Source organism: Stegodyphus dumicola, chromosome 5 (genome assembly GCF_044657685.1).
Source record: "Stegodyphus dumicola isolate Sdum_Otavi_A_Nest chromosome 5, ASM4465768v1".
Lineage (NCBI taxonomy): Eukaryota > Metazoa > Arthropoda > Arachnida > Araneae > Eresidae > Stegodyphus > Stegodyphus dumicola.
The window spans coordinates 16,720,741-16,730,449 of record NC_140772.1 but is presented as its reverse complement, the minus strand read 5'-3'; positions in this window follow the sequence as shown (position 1 = coordinate 16,730,449).

The window sequence follows — 9,709 nt, the reverse complement described above, 5'->3', positions numbered from 1 at the left end:
GAAGTGACTGTAAGCTGTAATGTCAGAACACCCGGGTTGGGTGCAAGAAAAGACAGCTTGTCATCTAAAATATTTATTTTAAAACCTTGATTAGAAATTCTTGATTAAATAGTAAGATAACTGAATCATTACAGCCATAAATTAAACAAAAGCCACTAGCGCGGCGAGGACGCCAAAATGCGTTCACTTCCTCTCGTTTACAGCATCAAAAACTTGTTACACAAAGCTCTATCTTCGTTTTGTTAAGAAACCTGGAAGAGAATTAATTAGTCCCTTATTGCTGGAAACCACATGAGAGGGTTTCCGCTGCACATTTCTTCAAAGTTCTGCTGTCCGTTTTGTCTCTGAACAAAACAGGAAGTTCTCATTAAGCACCTGGAAATCCGAGGGGTGCATATGGGTAATCGTCACAACTCCTACCCTCCCCGGGGGTGGGTGGGGGTTTCAGAACTCCAATTCCTACTAACTTACCACAGCAATCAATGATATTTTTTAATAAATTCAGGTATTTTATATTTATTTAGCAGAATACATAAGCAAAAAAATATGTGCATAAATTTTCATGATGGTATGTTATACTGCTAGAATTAGTTTCAGGAGTATGCCAGAGGAAATTGCCTGAAATTTGAAAGTATTATTAATTAATAATAAATAAATTTAGGAGGAGGAAGCCACATTAAATGATACAAATAAAGATAATCAAATCCCATGTGTACCACATACTAGGATTAAACCTATTTTGTTTTATATGAGAATGAGAAGGTATTTTTCTTTTGTTCAACATGCACTGCACATGTACATGCGAGTCTTTCGATTCTCGAGGTTGCTGGGAACTTGCTTTGACTTTCTAAAAGACAATATGATAGGAACTGTGAAAATTGGCTCTTTGACAGTTGCTTGAATGATGCTTTTGCAATGCATAATTTGCCAAGCAAGTGATCACTTCCAACATTGGCGCGAAAATCACTTTTTTGGGGATCGAAGTATGAAATTCCCTGACTTTTCCAGATTTTGACTAAAATATTTAAATTCCGTGACTTTTTTGGTCAATTTTCAAATTCCCTGACTTTTTCCACATTTCCAGGTAGCGTGGCAACCCTGAATAGATTTTAAAACATTTATTATCGTAAAAATATCAGAGCCGCCCAGCCGGTATAGTGGTTAGCTTCGCTGACTGCTGTGCCGAAGGGCCCGGTTTTGAATCCCGGAGAAGGTATAGGTGTTTGTAAATGTCAGTGCAGCATGGCGGCACTTTAAATATGCGGCGAGCCGAAAGTCCTCTCATATAGTTTGGTGGAAGAGGAAAGGGGTGGGAGACCTTCGGACCTTAAACCCTAGGGTGCTCTTCATCAAAATTGGGGACAGAATTGAGCCAAATTGCACTGTACCTGTTAGGTGCTCAAGGCTGTTGCCAACACCAGGAGTAATCTTGTGCTCCTTGCCACGAGGCATTTCGTGGGCTTGACCTGACAATGTCAGACAAATGAGCATAAGCAACAACACCAAAATATCGGACTCTTGGAATATGCTCTTTTTCAGATGCTTTAAAAGCACTGCTGTTCAGTATTTCTGTAACATTTATGAGCATGCTTTCCAAACAAACTTTTTTAATATAATATCCTGACTTTGAGGTTTTCAGCCATACATTTTCTTATTTTAATTCTTCAGTCAGCACAGTTATCCATGGGATATTTTTCTTTCATTAGATGAATGGAAAACAACTCCAATTTGGCTTACATTAACTTCATTCTTAATTTATCTCTTACAGATGTTTCAGATATGTCTTTGAGTCATCTCTGATGAAAGTAATACCTTAATCAGAGACTGCTTGAATTAAAAAAAAAAAAAAAAAAAAAGAATTTTGCACTCTGCCAGATTTGCTACAGTCTTCATAGGTGTCAAATAATATATTTTGCTGATAATTTTTGTAGTAAGACTTAAATTGTTAATATTTTCTGGTTTACTTTTTCTGGGTGAATTCACTCCATTACTTTTTAAATGATTCTATACAGATGATAATTATTTGGACTGCACTGGAAAATTTTAATTTAATAATTTTAATTTAATTAATTAATTGAGGAATACTGTAAAACACATGGAGGGTACTTTTTGGAATTAATACAGAACATATGGTATAAGAGCCTAGATGTCACAAAATAACTGTTGTTAGGAAAATAATATATAATTTTTTGATGTGGGTAAAAAAAATATCTCAAATTAAATTTCAATCTTCTAACACACTGCTTGTACATAAACTCAAAGCACATTCTTTCTTAAACATCAGAAAGGTAGCAACTAGCTCAGAAACATTATACTAATGATCTTAAGATGCAACATCAGGTCCTAAAGGTTAAGTTCTAATAATATAGTCAGGGACTAAATAACACACAGATAGTCATTAGAATATACTTATTGTTGTGAGCTATGAGGTCACTGATGTTTCTTTAAATAATGAGTGCAGATAAGCAGGAGGAAATGAACAATTTATTAGGAAAATGGGCTGAGTGAATAGCACACACAGCACAATAATATTTGGAAATAACACCTACAGAATGTGGATGTGTAGCAATTCCTCCTTAACACATGAAATAAATCAAAGTTCTTCAAAACACTCTCAAGGTAAACCCTAACTTGTAGCTTAGCTAAGCATATAGTCTCACAGATGATTTGCAACTGAACTCCCTAGCTCTCTGACTCATTAATTAAGATAAAATAACCCGCCGAACAAGTATTAATTTAGAAGTCAAACAACAACAATCAGCTTATATTTGCAAATTTTCATAGGGCTAGTTTTGATGGTTTTATTGAACCATCATCCTCAGCTGCCAAAGCACAAATGAATGATACAAGATATAGTGATTAGATAAGATAATAATGGCTACTGGTGCCATCTATTGATGAAACGAGAACTAAAACATAATGTTACAAAATGTTCAGGCATGGTAAGATAGCTTCCCCGCAAAGCAGGTTTAGGGTGTCCAGAAAATGGCAAGGGAAGGCAGGATTGCCACATTTGGCAACAAAATTGGCAATATGTCATAGACCGATGGAGAACCTTCTGGAACGAATTAATGGTTTAGCCAGAATGTTCTTCAATAAAGCCAAAAGCTATATAAACCCTGCTGGTATGCAGAGAGTTAGTATCTCATCTAGCGAGCTGACAATCACTCAGTGAGGGAACGAGTCTCTTGAAGTCTGGTGCCGAGTTGGCCGTTGAGTGCATTGTCGAGTTTCATCTTAGAGTGTGTTGAGTTCCGAGAACAACTGAACTGAGTCAGAAGCTATACTTTAGTGTATCTTAGAGTATCGTGAGTTGTAGCGTGGAGAGTCTTGAGAGTACATGAAGTTCCGAGAACGACTGAACTGAGTTGAGAACTGTACTCTGGTAATTTGCCATGTAGCTGTCTTCAATGTTATAGCCTGAAGGCTGTGTCTCTGATTGTGCCAGCGTGTATATTGTATGTTTTGACAACTGTAACATGATTTTGGAGCTGTTCTGATTAATATTGGCTAAATAAAATGTTGCGATACTTCATCAAGTGTCGTCGTTCTTCACTCCAAATCTATGAACCCGTACATGAAAAAAAAAAAGTAACAATAATTTCCATAAAGGCTGAAGGCAAAGATGGATTGGAATTAGAGTTGCTAACTAGAACAGAAAGATTTTTTTAAATGTGAAATGCCTCTAGAAAGTCTAATTCACCAGTGGAAGATGTCTTTTGAATAATTTTGGCTGCAGAAAAATTGAAAGTGTGATTTTCAGGCAACACAGGACTTCTGTGTTTTCTTTTTTCTAACATATGCTTCGTCTTCCTTAACGCAGAATTTTAAGGCCCTATTAGTTTGACCAATGTAAATTTGGTTTAATTTGGTTTAATCCTGTAAATACCCCCACAAATTCATAATCATTCATATCCAGATTGGGGGTTCCTGAGTATGGAACAGGAAATTTTCTTGATAGGAGAATAAATGACCCGAAAGTTAAATTTCAAAATCATATGAAACTTGACACTTCCCGGTATGGTAGATGTAGACGATACTTTTACCCTGTTTGAAGTAATAAAGATGATTTAAATAAAGTCCTTTCAACAATGAATTTCACTGATCTTGCTATTCAGTTCACTTTTGAACATGAGACATGCAATTCTCTTCCGTTCCTCGCCATTTTGGTCACACATAACACATCCAACTGCAGTACTACGGTTTACTGTAAACCTTCATCGGTTTGCCTTCCACCACACTTCACACCATGTCATCCGACTAAGCAACAGTTAGCTTCATTTTATTCCTATAATTTCCGTAAACTTCAATTTTGCTCCTCCAAATTGACTCTTGATATCAAGAACTAAATTATTTAAAAGCAGTAGTTATTGACAGGGGCTTTTCATCCAACATTATTAATCAAGCAGTTAAAAAATTCTCACTTTAACACACTAAAAGGCACACGCTTGTTTTAGGAAATTATAAGAATTCTGTTTTCATTCCTTTCTTTCCGTCAATTAGCTATAAAACTGCATGTATTTTACAGAAATTTAACTTTTATTCAGGTAATTTAACAGGTAATTTATTCTCCCATCAATAAAATTCCGAATTCCATACTCAAGGACCCCATTCTGGATATGAATTACTGGGATAGTTACAGGATTTCTTGCCAGTGTGGTTTAATTTACATTGGTCAAATTAAGAGAGCTTTAAAATTTCATGCTAAGGAACATGAGGCATATGTTAGAAAAACCCGAACTTAGAAGTCCTCTGTTGCCCAGCATTGATGGTCCGAAAATCACACTTTCGATTTTTCTGCAGCCAAATTTATTAAAAAAACATCTTTACAATATTGCTGAATTAGATTTTCTAGAGGTGTTTCACATTAAAAAAAATATTTCTGTTCTAGTTAACGACTCTACTTAATAATTTATTATTAGAAAAGTTTTTTTATATATCATCTCCAAGGAACATAAATTTAATTAATGCGATGAATTACTGGAATAAATTTGAGTCAGTATTTTAAGTATATGTTATTTAGATTTTTATTGTAGTAAAAATATTTTAATAAGCTGCATAGATATATTATTTTAAACTGGAAAAATTCTAAATAGTAAAATTTAAAGTACTAAAAAGGTAGCCATTGTTACTGACCGTAGATTAATTGACTTGCCAAGGGGAAGAAACCAATCCACTACAAATTAACAATAACCAAATTAGAGTGTTTTCTTTTTTTTTTCTATGTAAGCGTCAAATTAGTTATTCTGCTGAGTTAAATCATAAGCTACAAACAAAACTCAAAAATGAGAAAGATAATTAGTCTGTTTGATCAAAATACTTGCCATAAACAGAAACAAAAAGGAATAAAATTTTCTTTTTAATTTAAGGTACTTGTCAAAAACTGAATTCAGTGAGATCCTCACTTTAGCAAAAATATTCCCTGACACTCTCACACTACAATAAAAACAATAAAAAAGGATTAAGATCTGTACAAATAATTATAAAATAATTGAAATATGTACAAAAGAAGATATTTGAAAACAATAGAAATATGTACAAATTCTTTTAGATTTAAACACAAAATCAAAAGTAGGTATTTAAATATGAATTTAGGTACAAATTGATGCCAGAAAGGAAATTAAAATTAACTTTCTTGTTTGCAATATATATACAATGAAAGATAAAAATATGCAAATCAAAATTACAATTTAAAACGGCCTCTTGATTGCTCATTTTTAATTTGGGTACCTTAAATTAATCTGAAAACTAATTTCGCATTATGTCATCTTAAAACTTCTATAACCAATGAGATTAATGAAAATATTTACTATAAATACCGTTGTAACCCAAATATGCTCGTTCTTTCTCTGCCTATGCTTGCTAACTAAAGGATGTCTCTTGCTTGGTTAAAAATGTAATGCACCACCATTAAACTTGTAGGTGCAGATTGGCCCCATTATGTAGTGCAACAAGTAATAAAGATATATTTGGAATATCAAGTGATTTTGTGATTCTTCAAAAGTTCCCAGCACCTTCTGATACATAACTGATATTTTCAGTGATCTGCTAATCCTCAATCCACTCTCGACTGCAAATAGTGTCTTCCCTAGTCAAGTACTAATCTCCTATCAATTTACTACAATGAACTAAATCTTATCATCACAAATGGATTTAAGTTCATACAACATTATATATATATATATATCATAATTACAAAACAATACTTTTGAAAACAAAATATAAACATGTCTGGTATTTTTGTGCATTAAGCTGCAGAAAAATAATCATTAAAAGCATAAAGTAAGAAATTGAGAACTAATATTTCACAAAGACCAAAAATTGAAATTCATAATTAATAAATTTCAAATAACCTTATAAATGCAACAAAGAATTTAAAAAATGGCAAAATTCCATTAAAAAATAATGAAATTTAAAGAAAAATGAACAAAAACAAAAGAGGAATTAACAGGTGTAACCCCCTGACGAATGCTATTTCGTCAGGGGGTGAGGAACACTGAAATCAATTGAAATCTCTTTTTTACAAAAATCCTTGCTTTTTTGTATCCAGAATTAGCCAATGAACCATTTCAATATATTTTAATTATAATAGTTCACCCAAAAATTCTGAATTTCTTCCCCAAAGCAAGGAAAAAACAAAGTAAATTCTAATTAGAATAACCTTAAATAAAGATAATTCTATTTTATTAAAAAAATTGAAAACAAAAGTGAAAAAACAAAATACTTCAGTGAAAAATTTTAAATCAAAATGTTTACCTTTAAACAGATAATTCAACGAATTAAGATGTGAGTGAATTTATAAAACACAGTTGAAAAAAACCTAATTAGAACACACAAGAAGTAATTAAGAACTTTGAGCACTCTCATCAGACGCCAGTCTAAACTATGAGATGCGAAACAGTAGAGAGGTACAAGTTTGCCATTTTCGCTTCATTGATGAAACTAAAAAGCCTTTGCGAGAAAGTAATCATTCAAAAGGCTAAAATCTGGTATGCAATGTGTAATTTTTAAACCAAACAAACTTTTAAATATTTCAATGCAAATTTATTTTTATTTTTTACTCAAAGAAAACATTTGCATATTAATCGAATGATATTTATGTAAATTCTGACTCTTGTAAAACAAAAAAGGGAAAAAAAGAACATTATTTAGTATAAAACTTTAATTAAGTTTGAAACCCAATTAATCCCTAAAAAATAGACTAAAAAAGTTGCCCCAAAAGTGATCAAATAGTTTTTAATAATTGTTTTGTAGATACGAGTAAAAAAATCTATCAAGTTAAATTGTAGTTTTTTAATTTTTTAATTTAAAATTACAGAAAAAAGTTGACAAAGGAAGTAAAGAAACTATGTTAGAAAAGTAAAAAGTCTTCATATGGGCTTCTTATGATGACTTTGAATATATATAAGGCTATGGTTAGTAACAAAAAAATAATTAAAATAAAAAATGATAAAAAAATAAATAAAAGAATCCTATCCTTCTCTTCAGGAGATTTGAGATCAAAAATTCATACTTTTAAAAAGTATTATAGGGTGTAGACTACTCCAGAATTCATTAATATATTATTAATAAATTTTAAAGAATTTCATTATCTTTTAAAATTTTGGTGAGAATTAGAATTTCTTCTATTTCAGTGTAAACCTTTTTAATTGTACTAATTTGGTTAAAAAAAGTATTTGCAATAACATTTTTTAGATATGTTAGAATTCCAATTAATATGCATATTAGTAGAAAAATTAAAATCTTTTCGTTTATCAAAAAGTTTAATTTCCGTTAGTTTATGAATACTTAGATCAAGATAAACTATTTCTGTTTGGTTTTATTGGTCTTATTTAGTTTTGGACAATTTGGGTAGATGTTGCTGTTTTCAGAGAGGTTAAAATTGTTGAAAGTAAGAATGTCAATCAATAAGTGTGTTTAAATTTACTGAAATCTTTATCAGAAAGGCTCTTAAGGAACTTAAATTCTTTAGAAAATAGAAATAGGTTACAAATATGAGTAGAATTATGAACTTAATTGTGTTTGCAGATAAAGAAAGTTTGAATGTTTAATATAGTTATTGTACAACAAAAAATGTAGAAATTCTTTCCATTTTTGTAAATCCAGAATATTAAGTATTTCAGGAAACAATTCTGTCATTTCTATAAGACTTTCGTCGATTTCTTGGAGTGGCAGGTTCGTGTAGAGGCTTTCAAAGTCATAGCAGTTAATTGTAAATTTTAAGATTTTTAACTTCTTCAGTGATTTCAAGTTGTCATAAATAATCCAGCAGAAGTTTCTTCTTTAACTTGTTCAAAAACTACTTTACAAACAGTCTTAAGTAGATGTGTAAAAAAATTATCAAAATTCTTCTTGAAGTTTCTGGTTCTATTAGTGATAAATCTAAATTTTACAGGATTTTTATGAAATTTTGGTAAGGCATAAAGACTGGCAAATATGTTATTTGTAGTGAAGAGAGAATTCTCCATTTTTGGTGAAAGGCAGAAATTTTGTTAATAACAGTTCTTTCTTTATTTTTGCAGATGCTATACATAGAAGAACTTTTTAGCTCATTTTCAATTATATCATTGTAGAATTTTTTCATAAAATATTTAAACTATTGTTTGCTTTAACAATTTTAGTTATGATAAATTGCTTTTTTAATAGGGAAAATTTAAAAAGTAAAATTTTCCAGTTTTTAATTCCTTTAAATCCTTGAATTTTCTCAATTTTCTTTTTGCTTTGAGTAATAATTTCATTTTTCCATTCTTTAAACAGATGTGTAGATAAGCTGAGAAATAACTTTCAAGATAAAATTATCAGTGAAAGTGCAGAATTGACAACTACTTGGCATGTTTTTAAAAATTGCACATATGTGGTATCCATGTACACGTCGACCTATTTTAACTTAAAAAAACATCCCAGAATTGCACAAAAATGGCATTCCGCACACTCTTGACTTTTTATCCATGTACACATCAACCTATTTTCTTTTAAAAAGTCAAAGAAAATTGACAAAAATCCAGTTCTTCTTACTCTTGTAAAAAGTGCCAAACAAATAAGTGGGCGATTCTGCACATTAGCCAAATTATCAATATCTGTAGAAATACTTTCTATGCAATGTAATTTATTAATGAATTTAATAGGTCTAAACTTCGTTCCCTTTTTCATAAGCAGTCTGATCTCTTGATCTTGAATAATGTCCAGATAATTTCTTACTTTACATCTTTAATGATCATATATTATATATATATAGCAGTTTCCTATACATTATTACAAATTTGTGATTCCTAATCATTTCATTTCGAAAACAAAAATTGTAAGTATTTGTGGAATATATTTTTTAATTAAAGTTTCCCATAGCTTCCCTCTACATTTACCCTTATTTATGCCACTGGCAATAATCCCATACTCTCTCCTGCTTTTCTAAAGAAAGGCAATTCAGCATTGACATAAACCAGACCAAAAGAAAAGGCAGCAATTGTCACTGGATTTCTATAAAGCAAACACAGCCACATTTTGACAACTGTGTTGATTAACAATTTTCATTTCAAAAATTTAAAATACAGAAGTACAATTTCAATGAGAAATTATGCTTTTCATTGATTTTTACTTATGCCTTATTGCGGTTTTTGGCCAAAGGCATTCATCTTTTATTTCTTCTACAAACTAACTACTAGCAACATAATTTTTGATAGGTATTGTGCAAATTTGCAGAGTGTGCGGAAAA